This window comes from Trachypithecus francoisi, unplaced genomic scaffold (genome assembly GCF_009764315.1).
Source record: "Trachypithecus francoisi isolate TF-2019V2 unplaced genomic scaffold, Tfra_2.0 Lachesis_group1, whole genome shotgun sequence".
Lineage (NCBI taxonomy): Eukaryota > Metazoa > Chordata > Mammalia > Primates > Cercopithecidae > Trachypithecus > Trachypithecus francoisi.
Genome location: NW_022681454.1, coordinates 112,753,648 through 112,773,945, shown reverse-complemented (window position 1 = coordinate 112,773,945; position 20,298 = coordinate 112,753,648). Strand labels below are relative to the sequence as shown.

At 34.7% G+C, this 20,298-nt stretch overlaps 1 pseudogene; it reads left to right on the top strand.

The window, feature by feature from the left end:
• Nucleotides 1-5,804: 5,804 nt before the first annotated feature.
• LOC117085820 lies at nucleotides 5,805-6,493 on the top strand (annotated as a pseudogene).
• Nucleotides 6,494-20,298: the final 13,805 nt, after the last annotated feature.

Sequence of the window (20,298 nt, the reverse complement as noted above, 5' to 3'; positions counted from 1 at the left end):
CCTAGAGATAAAAAGAGTGAATACATAATAATGCAGTTAATTCTTCAAGAGAACAAATAACTCCTAAATGTGAATGCACCTGTAGCCCAGAACTACAGAATACAAGTACCAAAACTCACAGAACTAGAAATAGAAATAAACAAATCAACTATTATGGTTGGAAATTGTAACACTTCTTTCTTATTAACAGAACAAGTGGACAGAAAATCAGTAAGCATAAAGAAGAAATAAACTATGTCATTAAACAACTTGACCTAATTGACACTTGTCAAACACATCAACATCAGGAGAATATATGCTCTTATTCTTTTAAATTGTACATGGACTATTCACTAAAAACAAAAACAAACAAAATCATACCTTGGTCCATACAAAAAAAAACTTAGTACACTTTAAAAACATGAATCATAAGAAGCGTATTTTTAGAACATGATGGAAATAAACTAGAAATCCATAGGAGAAAGAAAACAGAAACGTTCCAAATATTTTATAATTGTACTTGAAACAAATAAACTAGTAACTGTAAACCTAATAACATTTAAAAGATATTTATTTCAGAAACTACAAAACACTGATAGAAGCAATCAAAGAAGATGTAAATAAGTGGAGAGACATGCTGTGTTCATGGGTCAGAAGACTATGAATAACAAAAATGTCAAGTCTGCTCAAATAGACATGCAGATTTAAGACAATTTCTACTAAAACCTCAGAAAGAGTTTTTTTTAGATACAAATAAAGATTTTTCCAAAGTACTTGGGGAAAGACCAAAAAAAAAAAAAAAAAAAAAAAAACTTGAAAGGAAATAGTTTTAAAAAAATACATAGTAGAAACAATCAATTTACATGAATTGAAGGCATATCGCTATAGTAATCATCCTATGTATCATTGGTGAAGAAATAGACCCATAGATTAATAAAATAGAATAGAGAACCCAGAAATAGTGACATTTCAGTACAGTCAACTGATTTGGACAAAGGTGAAAAATGAATGCATTGGATAGAGGACAACATTTTCAACATGTGGTGCTTTATTAATTTAATATCCATAGCCCTTCCCCCAATCAAACTCTTACCTAAATCTCACACCTTATTAAAAATAATAAAAATCTTGGGCAAAAAGATTTAAATTTAAATACAAACCTACAAAACTTTTAGGAAATAACATCAGAGAAAATCTTCAAGGCCTAGATCTTGGTGAAGAGTTCTCAGACATGACACCTAAAGAACTATACATAAATGTAAACCAGTCAAAATTTTATCAAAATTGAAAACTTCTTTTAATGAAAAAGTCCATATAAAGAGAATGCACAAAGAAAAAACAACATTGTTGTAGGTTTGGGGTTTGCAAATATTTTTTTCCCATTCTTGTGATATGAACCATGAAAAAACACTTATTTCTGAAATACATAAAGAACTCTCAACATTACCCAGCCTTTTACATGGGTTTCTGAGTTCTCTCTTCTCTTTTATACATACAGATCCATATATACAGATAATTTTATAGCCACTCCACAAAATAATCAATCATTTACTTATGTTGAACATACACTTATCCCTTAAGGCTAAAATCACCTATGCCTTAGCAATTACATTTACCCAAGGGGAGAAAAACTTATTCACATATAAAAAGTAACACAAAATGTTTACAATTGTTATTAGTCATAATTTTTTAAAGTCCATGAAAATAACTGAAATGTCTATCATAACTGAATGGTTTTCATGCTGTGAATAGTTCTCGTGGATGAATTTATACCGTGTATATTAAGGGAAGGAATACATTGTAATATATTCATATGGTAAATATAAATAATAGAATAAAATAAACTAGGCAAAGCAAAACAAAACAGACACAAATAACTACATATCATATAATTTCATTTCTGTGACACTCTACAATTACAATGTTGTAGGGATGGAAATAAGGTTAGTGGTTTTCAGGGGCTGAGTGTAGAGAGTAGTGAATGGCAACTAATGTGTGTGGATGGTATTTTTTCATTGAAACATTCTGCATATTGATCATATGATTAAAGAACTGTATATGTTTATCAAAATTCATCCAAATGCAATTCTAAAAATATTGATTTTGATTGTATATAAACTAAACTTTGATAAGAAAAATAGCCTCAAACTTATAATTCATCAATTATTTTGACTGTTTTTGAATTTCAATTGAGAGAAGTGTTTATATAATATCACCTGAAGGATATTCTGTACTTTATTCTTATATATAACACATAGATATTTATATATCTGTATTACAGTTTTTAATCTTTCAATTTTTTTTCTGTTTTGCATGTTGATAATTTAACAATATATATTAAAAACTTCAATAAAAGCATTTTTCTTTTTTAATTATACTTTAAGTTCTAGGGTACATGTGCACAACGTGCAGGTTTGTTACATATGTATACATGTGCCATGTTGGTGTGCTGCACCCATTAACTCATCATTTACGTTAGGTATATCTCCTAATGCTATCCCTCCTTCCTCCCCCCACCTCATGACAGACCCTGTTGTGTGATGCCCCAGTGTGTGATGTCCCCCACCCTGTGTCCAAGTGTTCTCATTGTTCAATTCCCACCTAGGAATGACAATATGCTGTGTTTGGTTTTCTGTCTTTGCGACAGTTTGCTCAGAATGATGGTTTCCGGCTTCATCCATGTCCCTACAAAGGACATAAACTCATCCTTTTTTATGACTGCATAGTATTCCATGGTGTGTATGTGCCACATTTTCTTAATCCAGTCTATCATTGATGAACATTTGGGTTGGTTCCAAGTCTTTGCTATAGTGAGTGCCACAATAAACATACATGTGCATGTGTCTTTATAGTAGCATGATTTATAATCCTTTGGGTATATACCCAGTTGTATTTTTCAACTGTTGTAGTTGCTTTCATTTCATAATTACCCTGTAAGACCAAGTGAAGCTTTCCTCTGAGATCACTCCATTTCTAGCTTTCTCCATTTTTATGTCCTGCCATCTCTACTCCTTTGCTGATGTTTCTTTCTTTCCTTCTTTCCTTCCTTCATGTCTAGCTTTCTCTACTTTTATGTCTTACCATCGCTACACTTTTACTAATCTTTCCTTCCTCCCTTCCTTCTTTCCTTCCTTTTTTCTGTCCTTCTTTTCTTCTTTCCTTCCTTCTCTCTCTCCCCCTCTCTCTCCCCCTCTTTCTTTCTTTCTTTCTCTCTCTCTCCCTTTCTTTTTCTTTCTTTCCTTTCTTTTCTTTCTTTCTTTCCTTTCTTTTCTTTCCTCTTTCCTTTCCTTTGCCTTTCTTTCTTTCTTTCTTTCTTTCTTTCTCTTTCTTTCTTCTTCTTTCTTTCTTTCTTTCTCTCTCTCTCTCTCTCTCTCTCTCTCTCTTTCTTTCTTTCTTTTTCTTTCTTTCTTTCTCTTTTACAGTGTCTCAATCAGGCTGGAGAACAGTGGTGCAATCACAGCTTACTGTAGCCTTGACCTTTGAACTCAAGGGATCCTCCCACCTCAGCACCTGAGTGGCTGGGACTACAGGCATGCACCACTACACCTGGCTTTATTTTTTCTTTACTATTTTGTGTGTGTGTGCGCGCATGTGTGTGTGTGAGTATGTACGCAGATGGGGTCTCATTCTGTCATCCAGCTGTCCTCGAACTTCTGGGCTTAAGCAGTCCTCCCATCTCAGCCTCCCAAAGTGCTGGGATTACAGGTGTGAGCTACTGCCCCCAGCCCTTTACTGATTTTTTCATGGAAACACTTCCTTTACAAATCATTTCAAAAGAATATGACCTTAGATAGTCAGTACTGAAAATTATCTCAGAAGTGAATATTAAGAGTGGAATTCTTTAATAAATATATTGATTTCATTTCATTTGGTTTTATGCCCAAAAGATGAATTGCTGAATTGTAGAGTAGATCTTCTTTTAATTTTTCTTGGAATTGTCATATCCTTTTCCATAAAGAAATCTATGATTTACATTCCCACCAGTGTGCATGGGTTACCTTTTCTATATATCTTTGCCAACACTTGTCCTATTTTTTTTTCTTTCTGATAATAGCCATTCTAACAGGTGTGAGGTAATATATCAACATATCATTGTGGTTTTATTTTGCATTTATCTCATGAGCATTGATGTTGAGCATTTTTCATATATCTGTTAGCCATTTGTATTTCTTTTATTGAAAAAGGTCTACTGAGATCCTTTGTACATTTTGTAAACAGGTATACTTTTTTTTTTTTGTTACTGAGTTGAGTATATTTTAGATGTTAGCCGTTTATTAGATGTAAAGTTTGCAAATATTTTTCCCATTCTTAAGGTTTTCGCTTCACTCTGTCCATTGTTTCCTTTAATGTACAAAAGCTTTTGATTTTGATTAGCCACTAGCCAGATCACAACAGGAACCATATTTTTAAAGGTTAAATAAAATGTTGAATATGTCAACATGCTGTACTACAATGATAAAACTTTAAATATAATTGAGATTTGATGAAGTGGATAGAGGTTCACTGACATGTAATAGTTCTCGGAATTGAGAGGTATGAAGTATGATAATTGTGAGATAGTCAAATTGAATGGTCCATGTTAGCACAACTTTGCTTTCAGGAAATTGATGAATTCAGCTAAACCAATACCCAAATTAACTGTGACAGTCAAAAAATCAATATCTTCTTCTCTCAGAAGGCAGACTGTACTGCCAGGAGATCAGTTTTATAAACTAATTATTAAAAAAACTTCTGAAAAGGCTAAATTCATAATTCACATCTTGGTAAAAATTGTTCTTCAAAGTTATCATCCTACTAGGAAAGCTGTGTGACCCTGAGTTTGGGGCTGTATAAATCTCAGTCAATGTGTTTGAAACAATGAAGCCCAGGTTTTCCTAGCCTCAACTGGCCTACAGAAGTGATGCTTTCAGCATCTAGAGAATATCACCTAATACCATGTGGATTTGTCCCAACCCAAATCTCATTTTGAATTTTAATTCCCATAATCCCCACATGTCATGGGAGGGACCTGGTGGGAGGTAATTGAATTATGGGGGTGGTTACCCCCATGATGCTGTTCTCGTGATAGTGAGTGAGTTCTCATGTGACCTGATGGTTTTATAAGGGGCTATTTCCTCACTTCACTCTGCACTTCTCCTTGCTGCTGCCATGTGAAGAAGGATGTGTTTGCTTCCCCTTCCACCATGGTTATGAACTTGCAGAGGCCTCCCTACCCCTGGGGCACGGTAAGTCAATTATGCCCCTTTCCTTTATAAATTATCCAGTCTCAAGTGTGTCTTTATTAGCAGCATCAGAACAGTAAATTGGTACTTGGTAGTGGGACACTGCTGTAAAGATACCCGAAAATGTGGAAGCAACTTTGGAAATGGGTAACAGGCAGAGGTTGGAAAAGTCTGGAGGGCTCAGAAGAAGATTGGAAGACGTGGCAAAGTGTGGAACTTCAGAGAGACTTGTTGAATGGCTTTAGCCAAAATGTTGATAGTGATACGGACAATAAGGTCCAGGCTGAGGTGTTCTCAGAGAGAGATGAGAAACGTGTTGGGAACTGGAGTACAGGTCCTCTTGCTGTGCAAAGAGACTGGAAGCATTTTGCTCCTGCTCTGGAGATCTGTGGAACTTTAAACTTGAGAGAGATGATTTAGGGTACGTTGGGGAAAAAATTTCTAAGCTGCATATCATTTAAGAGGAAACACAGCATAAAAATTTGAAAAGTATGCAGCCTAACTATGTGATAGAAAAGAAAACCCTATCCCTCCTGGTCCTGGAGGATGCACTCCAGCTCCGATGTTAGCCTCCAGCCCTGGTTGTGGAAGGTGACAGTAGTCATGGCAATGTTTGAGCAAATGAGAGCGAACAGGGGCGCAAGTTGGTTAAGGGCATCGACAGGTACAATCCTGAGAACCTGGCCACCCTGGAGCACTTTGTGAAGACGCAGGCCAAGGAGAATGCCTATGGTCTAGAAACCAACTTGGCTGTCCTGAAGCTGTACCAGTTCAGCCCAGCATTTTCTCAGACTACAGTCACTGCCCAGATCCTGCTGAAGGCCCTCACCACCTGCCACACACCAGCTTCACCCTGTGCATGATCCACCAGCACAAGAAGAGCAGGCAATCCAACAGATTTTGTACCTCGGGGACTTGCTGGAGACCTGCCACTTTCAGGCCTTCTGGCAAGGAAAACATGGTCCTGTTGGAAGGTGTAACCGGCTTTGAAGACTCTGAAAATTTGTCTGCCCTGTCATAGGTATCGCTTACCAGCACATCGATTGTCGGCTGCTTGGTTAAATGCTTGGTGATCTGTCAGACAGCCAGCTAAAGGTGTAGATGAGCAAATATGGCTGGAGTGCTAATGAGTCAGGGCAGATCTTCGTCTGTAACCAGGAAGAGAGCCTTAAACCTTAGAATATTGTAGAGAAGATCAAACTTGACAGTGTGTCCAGCATCATCGCCTCCTCCCAGTAACTGCAGGTGTTTAATAAAGATGTGCTGACTTAGTCAAAAAAAACAAAAAAAAAGACAGAAAAGAAAACCCCATTTTCTGGGAGAAATTCTAGCTTACTGTAGAAATTTGCATATGTAATGACAATAGGGAAAATGTCTCCAGAGCATGTCAGAGACCTTCATGGCAGCCTCTCTCATCGCAGGCCGAGAAGCCTGAGGGAGAATACAGACATTTTTCCATTTCCCAATTCACACATTTCAGTGATTTCTGCTGGACTGTGCAAATTGAAGAAAAACACCAAGGCTCATTATAGATCATCCCTACATTAAAAAAAAAAAAAAAGATAATTAAAATATCTCTTTAAAAGCCTCGTGATATCCTTAAAGTTGGAGAAGCTCAGGCTTCAATTTTTTTTTTTTTTTTTTTTTTTTTGAGACGGAGTCTCGCTGTGTCACCCAGGCTGGAGTGCAGTGGCCGGATCTCAGCTCACTGCAAGTTCCGTCAGGCTTCAATTTGAAGAGCAGATGGAATTAATACTTGGAAGCTCTTCCTCCACTGCAGGTCAACTTCATGGCAAGCAGCTGTCTTGGAAAGATACTTTACATGCACAGTTCTAGCAAGTGGGGATGTCAGCCAAGCCAGCTTCCACCTGGCTTGGTAGGGCCTCTTCCTTCCCTTTGATGTGACTGGTTCTGCCTGAGAGGCCAGGCACATTCACACTGTGTACCTGGCTTTCAGCAAGTACAAACAGTAAGGGGAAGATAGAAATGTGATCTCAGTCCTAGCTGCTTCTGCAAACTAGAAGTGATTATAAAGAAGCTCCAGCTCTGGCCGGGCACGGTGGCTCCCGCTTGTAATTCCAACACATTGGGAGGCCAACGTGGGCAGACCACCTGAGGTCAGTAGTTCAAGACCAGCCTGGCCCACATGGTGGCAGGCCCTGTAATCCCTGCTACTCGGGAGGCTGAGGTAGGAGAATCACTTGAACCTGGAAGGTGATGAGTTGCCATGAAAATCACCACTGCACTCTAGCCTGAGTGACAGAGTGAAACTCCATCTGCAAAAAAAAAAAAAAAAAAGAAAAAGAAAAAAGAAAGATAAATAATACAATAAATAAATAAATAAAAGAAGCTCTAATTCTATCTTCACAGACTTTCTATCAATTATCTTTCTATCTGAACCGCATGTATAAGTGCTATTACAGTTATAGTTACAGGTAGTTAAATAACTAGTTATCCCTGGCATTACTTTGGTTGTGGCTATATTATAGTTTGTTTTATAATATATGATAAAACATAAAAAGACTACAATAACATAAATATAATACATCTGCATCACAATTCTTTGAAAAATCTCATTGAAATAACATTAAAGATATAAACAAACAAATGAAATAGCAGCTGTAAAATGAAAAGAAAGAAAGCACCATCAATAGATCAATTATTTGGGACACTCCTAGAAAACAGGCATTATAATACAATACCAGGAAAGCTAGAATTGAGTTACCATAATTCAAGTTGCTGAAAAGGTAAGAGCAGCTTTTTTTTTTTTTTTTTTTTTCTGCAGTAGAACTCATGCAAATTTCATGTTCAGCTATTTAAAAAGTACAAAAACAAACTGTTATGGATTTTAAGCACTTAAGATAATCATCATTATCAAATAATGAAGTTAATTATTTCCTAATGAACATATGGCCAGTCTTGTTTGAGTCCCTCCTCTTCCCAATGAATACACAGCAGTTGTCAAAAGTGATGTGTCACATAATGAAAACATGAACAACTGTTTCCCTAAGAAAGTGAACACTCTGCCCAGTAGTGATGTTTCTAGAGGTAGAAACAGAGAAGAGCCTGTAGTGACTTAAATTTGCTCAATGGAGATGCTAGAGTAAAGATAAAGCAGTTCCAACACAGAATAAAGAGGCAGCCTGCTCTCCTGATCTTAAAAGCTTTAACTTACACAGACTCCAAAAATCTGTTCTTTTAGTTAACAGAAGAGGTAGTTGAGTCGAAGACTTTATAGTACTGCAGAGAAAACTCATCTTTCTACCTATGTGCTCCTGAACATGGGCTGTAAAATGGAGTCAAATGGAGTAATTTTTAAATCACCAATGCCTGGCGATTGTGATTTACCTTGCTCAGGGTGTGTATTGGGCATTGCTATTTTTTTAATGTCTCAAGTAAGCCTAGTAATCAGATACATTTGAAAAATCTTGGCCTATCATTAATGTACTCAGTAGGATCATTTCAGCAAGGAGTAATAGAAAAATTCAAACAATAAGATATGTTGTTTCAAATAAGATATTCCTAAGTACAGCAGTGTTTGGTTAATTTAGCATCTCAGTGATGTTTTCAAGGACCCAACTACTGCCTACTTTTGGCCCCTGCCTTCCTCTGTAGGGTCATCTCCCTCCTTTATGGTCAAAAAAGGGTAGAAGCTACATTCTTATACACTGATGCTAAAGAGAGAACATGGTTCGTTCTTCTGAGTTCACTTCTAAAAGTGATAAAACTGTTCCGAAAGCTAGAACTGAGTCACTTGTCTACTTCTGAGCTTACCACTAAGAAGAGAAACAAACTCATTATACTTACCCTGTAACAAATAGTATTTACTCAAGGCGTTTAGGACAAACACAGGCACAAGAACAACTGTTCATGTGTAGCAACCTGATTTGAAACTCCTACTCACTTTCGTGATTAAAAAAAACAAATGTTTACAATTTCTTTCCCACATTGTTAACTTCCTTTTGGTAGCTCACATTTGAGTTTTTTACAAGTATTATGTATAGATATTAAAAAAGATTATTTTTCCTCCATCTACAAGTTTCATTTGTGAACAAACATAATTGATTCTTGTTGATAATAGAATTTAAGTGATGGATTCTGAAGTTATGTATATATTACTTCAGTACTATTTTGCTTTTACCACATAAGAAATGGTGTAGTCATTCAATGTGCTGGGAGCAACTGTCATGCTTTGGAGAGAGAACGGCAAAATTATCTGGCACAAAACCTGTTTACTTAAAAGTGGTTAAGAATGATTCTACTCCACATATATATCTATACATAAGTGTGATATCTATCTATCCATCTATCTAAAATTAAGAAAATGTGTGTGTGTCTGTGTGAAGCAGAGAGAGAGATACTGTCTGTGTGTCCAGATTTCACTTGTCTTTAAGTTGCTGTGTAGAGAAAGGTTGGTTTGTTTATTTAAGCTTAGATTGGTAATGTTTTCACTTCTGTTCAAGTTTTTCCTCACTGATAGTATTTATCCTTTTAACCAGTTAGACCCACCTTTTTTAAATAGAATCAAGGGACTCTTTTGGAAAAAAATAATTTTTTCATGAATTCTTGTTTCCTCAGAAAATAATTCTCAATTGTGGATGTTTAATACTTTCAGAATATACCATTACTGTTATCTAGTGGCTGGGTTGCCATTAAAAGAACATGAGTTGCAATAATATAAATGCCCAAAGTACTATTGCACTCTGCTATGTTCTTAAAATTACTATATTTTATAAAATAACTCAATGTCTATATGTTGTTTCCATAATAGAGTGCCCATTTGTTGAAATAATGATTAGAGGGATGTAATCTATGAAAATATGTTAGCTACGGTTGATAGAATCTCCTAACTCCCAATATTGCCACTGCAGAAACAATATCTAAAAGCCTACGAGTTTTATTTGTCCTTTGGGAGCAGAAGCTCTTAAGTGACTTTATTCAAAGAGAAGTATATCAGATAGATGTGGCAGTAATGTGAGACAAGTAGACAGAACTATGTACTCAGATTAAACAGGGTTTAGAAGAATCAAGCAGGTACTCAGACACATTGATCCAAATAGAACAAGGGGCTTATGCCTTCATTTTTGAAGGGCCTTTGTTTAAAACAACTTGATGTGGTTAAGAGTATGAGTTATTTTTAGTGTTATTAAATTACCTTACTGAGATCAGCAAACACGTGATTAAGATTATTATAACATGAGACTTTATTAGTTATTGAAGATCCTAGGCATTTTTGTGTTTCGTGATTCATATGACACCAATGTCCCTGACATTTCTCAGTTTTTTTGCCCCTAGCCTCTCCCTTTCAGTATTTGCCTTTTTCATTTCCCTGAAAAAAAAAAAAAATCATCTTCTTAGGTGCCAGCAAAAGGTTAGGCATAAGGGTGTTCCTAAAAGAGGAAGTAGCGATTTCATATCTATCTTTCTTAATTGATGTCCTAATTCTAATACTCATCTTTTGTGATTCTCTATACAAAAGGAAAATATGGTCATCCTCTTGGAAGTATAAAAATAAATCATGTGATTAAATCATTGAAATCACTGTTTTATTTTTTCCTCAAATTGTATATTTTTTCTTGTTTTATTGGTATAATGTGCATGTGCTTATAAGAAATTAACATGTTGTGTATTATAGTGGTTTCCTTATTGCTAATTGATGTTTTTTAGTATAAGACATGAATATATTATCATTAAGAGATAAGAGCAGGACTGTAACAAAGAAAAATGTGTCAGCAAACATAAATACAAAATCTCAACACTCTTCTCTCACCCGTTTGGAATTTTCTATGCATTTACATGCATATCATATTTTAACATACCTGTTACTATCTGTTTTAAATATTAAGTATATATTTTCATAGATAGAGAGCATGTAGGTCTAATTTTTGCCAGTTCTTTATAATTGTGGTAAAATATACATATCATAGGATTTAGCATTTTAAAGTTTACAATTCAGTGGCATTAAGTATATTCACATTATTTTTCAGTTATCATCATCATCCATGTCCAGAAGATTTTTATTTTCCCAAACTGAAATTCTGTACCATTAAACAAAAACTCCCCATCATTCCCTCCCCCTGGCCCTAGCAAGTACTATTCTACTTTTTGTATCTATACATTTTAGTACACTAGGTAATTCATATGATGAAAATTATACAACATTTGTTTGAGTCTGACATATTCTCTTGGCATAAAATCTTCAATCTTCATCCATATTGTAGAATGTGTCAGAATTTCACTCCTTTTTAAGGCTGAATAATATCCCATTGTATGACTATACCACATTTTGTTTAGCCATTTATGCGCTGATGGACATTTGAGTTGTTTCCTCCTTTTGGGTATTATAAATAATGCTGCTATGAACATGGGTATACAAATATCTGTTTGAGTCCTTGCTTTCAACTTATTTGGGTATAGATACAGTCCCTGTATCATATGGTAATTCTATGTTTAATTTTTGAAGAACCAACATACTATTTTCCATAACAGATGCACCATTTTACAGTTTCACCAGCAAGGCACAATAGGTTCAATTTTTCCACATCCTCACTGATTTGGTTTTTTTTTTTGTTTTTGTTCTTGTTTTCTTATAATATCTGCCTGATGGATGTGAAGTGGTACCCAACTGTGGCTTTAATTTGCATTTCTCTGATAGGAGATAAGTATCTTTTCATGTGTTTATTGGTCATCCGTATAATTTATTTAGAGAAATATCTATTCAAGCCCTTGCCCATTTTTAATTGGGTTGTTTGTGTTAACCTAATAAACTAAAAATGTTCTCTAAAAGAAAAAAGATATTTATTTGGGAATAGAGCATTTCAATTAGAATACACATGCCATAGTAAACTATACACATATTCAGCAAGATAAAGAAAGACAAAGGTTTTTAAATGAAAAAATAAGGAGGATTTTATAGTTGTTTTTAAATAATTATACTCAACTACAGAGATCAGTAACAGCTTAACACTAGTCTAACGTTGGGCGGGCAGTGCTGGGCAGATGTTTTTGAAGAAGTATATTTCGTATAAGGTTGTGATGCCCTTTGTGCAAGGTTGTGTGTTTTGTGGAGTCTTTTTTTAGTCAGTCATAGAAGTGTGAGAACCCTCTTTTCATGGACTTCTCTAACTCTGTTTACCAGGGGTTTCATAACATTGATGACTCTATTTTGATTTTGACAACTTTTACACTTGTTTGTTGTTGTTGTTGATGATGATGACTTATAAGAGTTCTTTATATGCCCTGGATATTAGTCCCTAATCAGATATATGATTTATAAGTATTTTCTCCCAATAAGTGTGTTGCTTGCTCACTCTATTGATTTTGATGCAGCCCAATTTATATATCTTTTGTTGTTGTCTATGCCTAGTGTCGTATCAAAGAAATTATTGGCAAATCCGAGATACAACAAAAAAAGAGAATTTTAGACCAATATCCCTGATGAACATCAATGCAAAAATCCTAAATAAAATACTGCCAAATCGGATTCAGCAGCACATCAAAAAGCTTATCCACCATGATCAAGTGGGCTTCATTCCTGGGATGCAAGGCTGGTTCAACATACGCAAATCAATAAACGTAATCCAGCATATAAACAGAACCAAAGACAAAAATCACATGATTATCTCAATAGATGCAGAAAAGGCCTTTGACAAAATTCAACAGCCCTTCATGCCAAAAACTCTCAATAAATTCGGTATTGATGGAACATATCTCAAAATAATAAGAGCTATTTGTGACAAACCCACAGCCAATATCATACTGAATGGGTGAAAACTGAAAGCCCTTTGAAAACTGGCACAAGACAAGGATGCCCTCTCTCACCACTCCAATTCAACATAGTGTTGGAAGTTCTGGCCAGGGCAATCAGGCAAGAGAAAGAAATAAAGGGTATTCAATTAGGAAAAGAGGAAATGAAATTGTCCCTGTTTGCAGATGACATGATTGTATATTTAGAAAACCCCATCATCTCAGTCCCAAACCTCCTTAAGCTGATAAGCAACTTCAGCAAAGTCTCAGGATACAAACTCAAAGTGCAAAAATCACAAGCGTTCTTATACACCAATAACAGACAAACAGTGAGCCAAATCATGAATGAACTTCCATTCACAATTGCTTCAAAGAGAATAAAATACCTAGGAATCCAACTTACAAGGGATGTGAAGGACCTCTTCAAGGAGAACTACAAACCACTGCTCAATGAAATAAAAGAGGACACAAACAAATGGAAGATCATTCCATGCTCATGGATAAGAAGAATCAATAATGTGAAAATGGTCATACTGCCCAAGGCAATTTATAGACTCAATGCCATCCCCATTAAACTACCAATGACTTTCTTCCCAGAATTGGAAAAAACTGCTTAAAAGTTCATATGGAACCAAAAAAGAGCCCGCATTGCCAAGACAATCCTAAGTCAATAGAACAAAGCTGGAGGCATCACGCTACCTGACTTCAAACTATACTACAAGGCTACAGTAACCAAGACAGCATAGTACTGATACCAAAACAGAGATATAGACCAATGGAACAGAACAGAGCCCTCAGAAATAATACCACACATCTACAACCATCTGATCTTTGACAAACCTGAGAAAAACAAGAAATGGGGAAAGGATTCCCTATTTAATAAATGGTGCTGGGAACACTGGCTAACCATAAGTAGAAAGCTGAAACTAGATCCCTTCCTTACTCCTTATATGAAAATTAATTCAAGATGGATTAGAGACTTAAATGTTAGACCTAAAACCATAAAAACCCTCGAAGAAACCCTAGGCAATACCATTCAGAACATAGGCATGGGCAAGGACTTCATATCTAAAACACCAAAAACAATGGCAACAGAAGCCACAATTGAAAAATGGGATTCTAATTAAACTAAAGGGCTTCTGCACAGCAAAAGAAACTATTGTCAGAGTGAACAGGCAACCTACAGAATGGGAGAAAATTTTTGTAATCTACTCACTTGACAAAGGGCTAATATCCAGAACCTACAAAGAACTCAAACAAATTTACAAGAAAAAAACAATCCCATGAAAAAGTGAGCAAAGGATATGAACAGACAATTCTCAAAAGAAGATATTTATGCAGCCAACAGATACATGAAAAAATGCTTATCATCACTCGCCATCAGAGAAATGCAAATCAAAACCACAATGAGATACCGTCTCACACCAGTTAGAATGGCAATCATTAAAAAGTCAGGAAACAACAGGTGTTGGAGAGGATGTGGAGAAATAGGAACACTTTTAAACTGTTGGTGGGATTGTAAACTAGTTCAACCATTGTGGAAAACAGTGTGGTGATTCCTCAAGGATCTAGAACTAGAAATACCATTTGACCCAGCCATTCCATTACTGGGTATATACCCAAAGGATTATAAATCATGCTGCTATAAAGATACATGCACACGTGTGTTTATTGCAGCACTATTCACAATAGCAAAGACTTGGAATCAACCCAAATGTCCATCAGTGACAGACTGGATTAAGAAAATGTGGCACATACACACCATAGAATACTATGCAGTCATAAAAAAGTATGAGTTTGTGTCCTTTGTGGGGACATGGATGCAGCTGGAAACCATCATTCTCAGCAAATTATCACAAGAACAAAAAACCAAACACTGCATGTTCTCACTCATAGATGGAAATTGAACAATGAGATCACTTGGACACAGGAAGGGGAACATCACATATCAGGGCCTATTGTGGGGTGGAGGGAGAAGGGAAGGATAGCATTAGGAGATATACCTAATGTAAATGACGAGTTAATGGGTGCAGCACACCAACATGGCACGTGTATACATATGTAACAAACCTATACGTTGTGCACATGTACCCTAGAACATCAAGTATAATTAAAAAAAGAGAAAAAAAGAAATTATTGCCAAATCCAATATCATGAAGCTTTCCTCATGTTTTCTTCTGTAAGTTTTATAGTTGTTGATTTCATGTTTAGATTTTTAATACCTTTGAGTAAATTATTATTATTATTTATTTTATTTTATTTTTTTGAGACAGAGTCTCGCTCTGTCACCCGGGCTGGAGTGCAGTGGCCGGATCTCAGCTCACTGCAAGCTCCGCCTCCCAGGTTTACCGCCATTCTCCTGCCTCAGCCTCCCGAGTAGCTGGGACTACAGGCGCCCGCCACCTCGCCCGGCTAGTTTTTTTCTATTTTTTAGTAGAGACGGGGTTTCACAGTGTTAGCCAGGATGGTCTTGATCTCCTGACCTCGTGATCCGCCCGTCTCGGCCTCCCAAAGTGCTGGGATTACAGGCTTGATTACACATTATACAAGGTAAGAGTTCAGCTATATTATTTTGTATATCAATACCTGTTTTTCCCAGTACTATTTGTTGAAAAGACTGTCCTGTCACCTATGAATGTTCTTGGTATGGTCTAACTGTTTTGGCAAACAGCTTACAAGAATTCCATTTTTGCACATACAAGAATATTTTAGCTACCCTTTTTCAATATATATATTACTTGATGAATGGTAATAATGCTTATTACAAATAATGCTGCCATTGTCATACATATTTATATCTGTGTTTTCATATGTGCAAATATATGAGATAGACTTTATTTGATATTCTTAGTGTATATGCATTTTAAGTTAAAAATATGACAGCTAACTAATTTGTGTATATTTTTAGAAATTACCACATCCATTAACAGTGTATTGCAGTAACCACAATTGTTTGCACCAACCTAAATAGCTTAACTAAGCCTACCCATATAGACAATATCATTTCTCTTCCCACAGTTGTTTTTCAGATGAGATATGTGGGCAACTGTAATGAAATGCAAAATGTATTTATTAAGTAGGGAAAATGTACCCTTTTTTCCTACACCTTGATGTGACTCAGGAAACAGACAACCTTATTTCTGGCAGTCTACCATTTTGAAAACCTGAAAAGAGCCATGTTGCAAGAGGCAAGCAAACAGAAATGGGAGAATGCTAAGAAAATCTTAGAGAACTAGGATGGAACCTGTTTAAATGTTCATTATACCTTCCCTACTAGACCATTTCAGTGTATTAGTCAATATATTTTTTGGCTTTTTAACCTATTTTGCATTGTTTTTTATGCTAAAAAACATTCAGACTTCCCCATGATAAACTTGATTTCTATTTCGTTAATTAGTTTGAAGTCAAGCACATTTTCATAAATTTATCAATTTTTATTCGTTTTTCCTGTTTATCTACCTCTTGCATTTGTTTGTAATTTCCAACTATTTGCTATATATCAAGTGATACTAATACCCATCAAATATGAAGCAACTATTTTCTATCAGACAGATGCTTATCTTGAATATCTTTCTGATTACTCTTGTCATAAGGAAATGGGTAATTCTTTTAAATATATTGAATATTAAGTTCAAATATATTAATCATTCCTTAATCCTATGTTTCTATAATGTCATAAAATTGCTAAAATAAATGAATATTTCTTTATACCAATTAAATAATATTTATATATATAAGATTTGACTTCTTTGTTAACTTAGTTTTTTGATATTTGATAACATTCACAATGCCAATGTAATTTACTGTGAGAAAGAGTGTGGAATATTGTTTCATAGCAAAGATTGCATCTAGACAGCCTATGTCAAAACTCTGGTTCTGCAAGCTTACTAGGTATTTGTGATTTTGAATATTATTAATTTCTCTGTGATTTAGTTTTCTGTTTTATAAGATTAAAATATTAGTAGTAACTATGTTGTGGTGTTGAGAGCATATATAATTTATAGAAAGTGCTCTGTTACTTGTAGCTATTATTTTTATTAACCTAAAATGTAATTTTAACCATTCCCATCTTTACTTATGTACTTCTAGAACGTTTACTGCATCATTTTAAATTTACATGTATAAATCTATGTGCATATATAAATTATAGCTACTTCATATCATTATTTTATGTTTTATTCCTCCACAATGTCATAAACACAGCTTTTGTTGTTACAGTATCTTCTGTAACTTGTAGCTGTTATTTTTATTAACATCAAATGTAATTTTGATCTTTCCATCTTTACTTAACTGCTTCTATAACATTTACTGCATCATTTTACATTAGATATATAAATCTATGTGTATATATATAAAATTATAGTTCCTTTCTATCACTATTTTATGTTTTATTCCTCCACAATGTCATAAACTCAGCTTTTGTTGTTTTAGTATCTATGCTGGATTTTATATTTTACTTGTTAAATTCCGTTATTAAAATATATTTTCAAAAATATTAAACTCACACAATCCCCTCACCACACTTTTTTATTAATATAAAATAAAACTAGGCTAATAGATGATTACTTTACTAATTTGGAGAGCCTGATATAGAGAGACACATCTAGATGACATAACTTTCTATGTTTAAGAAAAAGTGGACTTTGTAACCAGAGAACCTGCATTGTACTTTCACATTTGTCTTCCAGTATTTACGTAAATTGAAAGAATGTATTTCTGCATCTTAACTGGTCCATGAAGTATCAGTTTAAACTCTGAAGGTTCTGGAGATTTAGTGGAGTAAGTCTCTCATATGTATGACCCATGCCTATGTGAGTAACCCCCAATAAAATCCCTGGACACCAGGGATTAGAAAAACTTCATATTTGCTTTCCACTTTATTGTTGGAAGAATTAAGTGCTGTCTACATGACTCTACTGAGAGAGGAAAACTGGAAGTTTGTGCTTGACTTCTTTTGGATTACATTGTATGTGCCTTTACCTTTGCTAATTTTCACTTGTATCTTTATACTGTAATAAACCATTGCCATGAGTATCAATTTTTCTGAGTTATGTGAGTTCTTCTAGTGAATCATCAAAACTGAGAGTTGGCTTGAGGACCACCAACCTTCCAAGCAACAACTACCAGTCCTCTATACTCAAATGTCACTACCATTTGAACTTTTGCTTACCATAGATTAGTTTCTCCTGTTGTTGAACTTTTATATAAATGTAGTCATAGAGTATGCATGCATTTCTGTCTGACATCCTTTGCCCAACATGCTTTTTGCTATCATAATATTTGCTGTGACTTATTCATATTGTTGTGCATATTAGTATTCCATTCTTTGTACATTTCTGAATGTATTCCATCTTATGTATATATCAACATTTGTTCATCCATTCTAATGTTGATAGACATGTGGGTTATATCTATCTGAGGATATCATGAATAAAACTCTATAAACATTCTTATAAGGTCTCTTTTAAGACATATGTTTTTATTTATCTTAGTTAAACATCCAGGAGTGAAAAGTATTTTATTCTAAAATAGTTGTTACAATTTGTAGTTTCACCAGTGTTCTATCACTTGATCTTAGCCAAAAGGCAGAGAAGTGATCCAGCATTATCTCAGAGTTCCAGTTGCTCCACTTCTTTGCCAATATTTAGTGCAGTTGGTGATTTTAATTTCAATTTTAATTTTGGCAGTTCTAGTGAATATAGAGGGATGATTCACTATGTTTCTGCCTTGTAGTTCCCTGAAGACAAAGGAAGAAATGAGAGGGAGAGAGAGAGAGTGGGAGAGACAGAGAAAAGGAGAGAAAAGGATGGGAGAGATAAAGAGCTAAGAGATAGTATCAAATAGTCAAGTTGGACTTTTATGATTCAGAGATCCTACACATTATCAAATATTACTGGTAACTTTAAGGATATAAGTAACTGTGTCACAGGCAAGGCAATAAGAGATTTGAGACAATCCACACCTCTCCCCAGGTCGTTCCTTTTCATACAAGATACGGATTAACAAATGAGGTCATAAATTACACAAAAGGAAGCTTCTTATTCATGAAATAACTTTATTTCATAGCTTTCTAATGAAATAGCTGGTTATTTTCTTGTTTAGTATTTACTTATTACAGGGAATCATATCCCATAAATTCATAGATTATGTCATAGATTTCTTATTATGTGGAACTTTACAAGGTATATATTTCTAAAAGCAGTTCATAAAAAAGAACACTCTTGTTATCAAATACATTTGATTTATTTAATATGAGGTTGGTAATTTGTATGTTTATCTGGCATGGTAACATTCGTTATTTTTGGGGATGAGGTTATGAGACAAACTCAAGTACTTTAAACAATGAGCTCCATAACCGTTATTTAACACCTTTGTTCCATAATATTGGTAAGATATTCTCAGAGTCTGTGGCATAGCTTATTTTTTTTTGTAAAATGGGGATGTTTTATGTTCAGAAGTTATTAATTTTAATAAAGTTAAATTTGTTTTCGTTTTATGTTTAGTAATTTTACGTTCTCTCTAAAATGAAATATTTCCAACTGTATTTCCTCCCAAAATTTATACCTTTGTTTTAAATTTAAAACTCTGATTTGTATCAGCTTCTTAATATTATTATTTGAATTCATTCAGTAGCATACTCTTACTCTTGTGCCATTCTTTATTCTCTTACAAAAGCAATATTGTAATTGAGGTCTCACAGTGTTGTCCAGGCTGGCCATGAATGGGTTCAAGCAATCTTCCCCCAGGATCCTCCTGAGTACCTAGGAGTTTAGTCACAAGCCATCATTCCTAGCTATACTTCTTTTTGTTGCACTTCCTAATGCCTCCAGTACAATGCTGTATCAAAATGGTAGAATTAATGATTCACATATTTTCAATTTTAAAGTCAGAGTGTCACCTCCTAAATTATTAACTATAAAGTTAGGGGTAGCTTCTGTGTTCGCTTGTATTTTTTTTTTTTTTAATTTTGTAAACACAGCCTGTATCAGACCTAGAAACTTTAAATTCCTACTTTGCTTCTTTTTTTTTTCTTTGAATGAACTTTGACTCTTGTCAATGTATTATCTTTGCCAATTGACATCATATCTACTTTTATCCTTTATCTTTGTAATATGATAAATTACATTGATTTTTTATTGTTTAAACCATCATTCAATTTCCTGCTAACACCACTTGGTCATGATGTATAATTGTTTATAAAAGATACTATTGATCAGTCCCGCTAGCATTCAAAATATTTTTCTCATCTTCAATTTCATTAAAGAGTTTGTATAAGATGGCATTAGTTTTTCATTGAACATTGATAAAATTCACCAATGAAAGCATTTGTGTAAGAATTTTCTCTATTGGG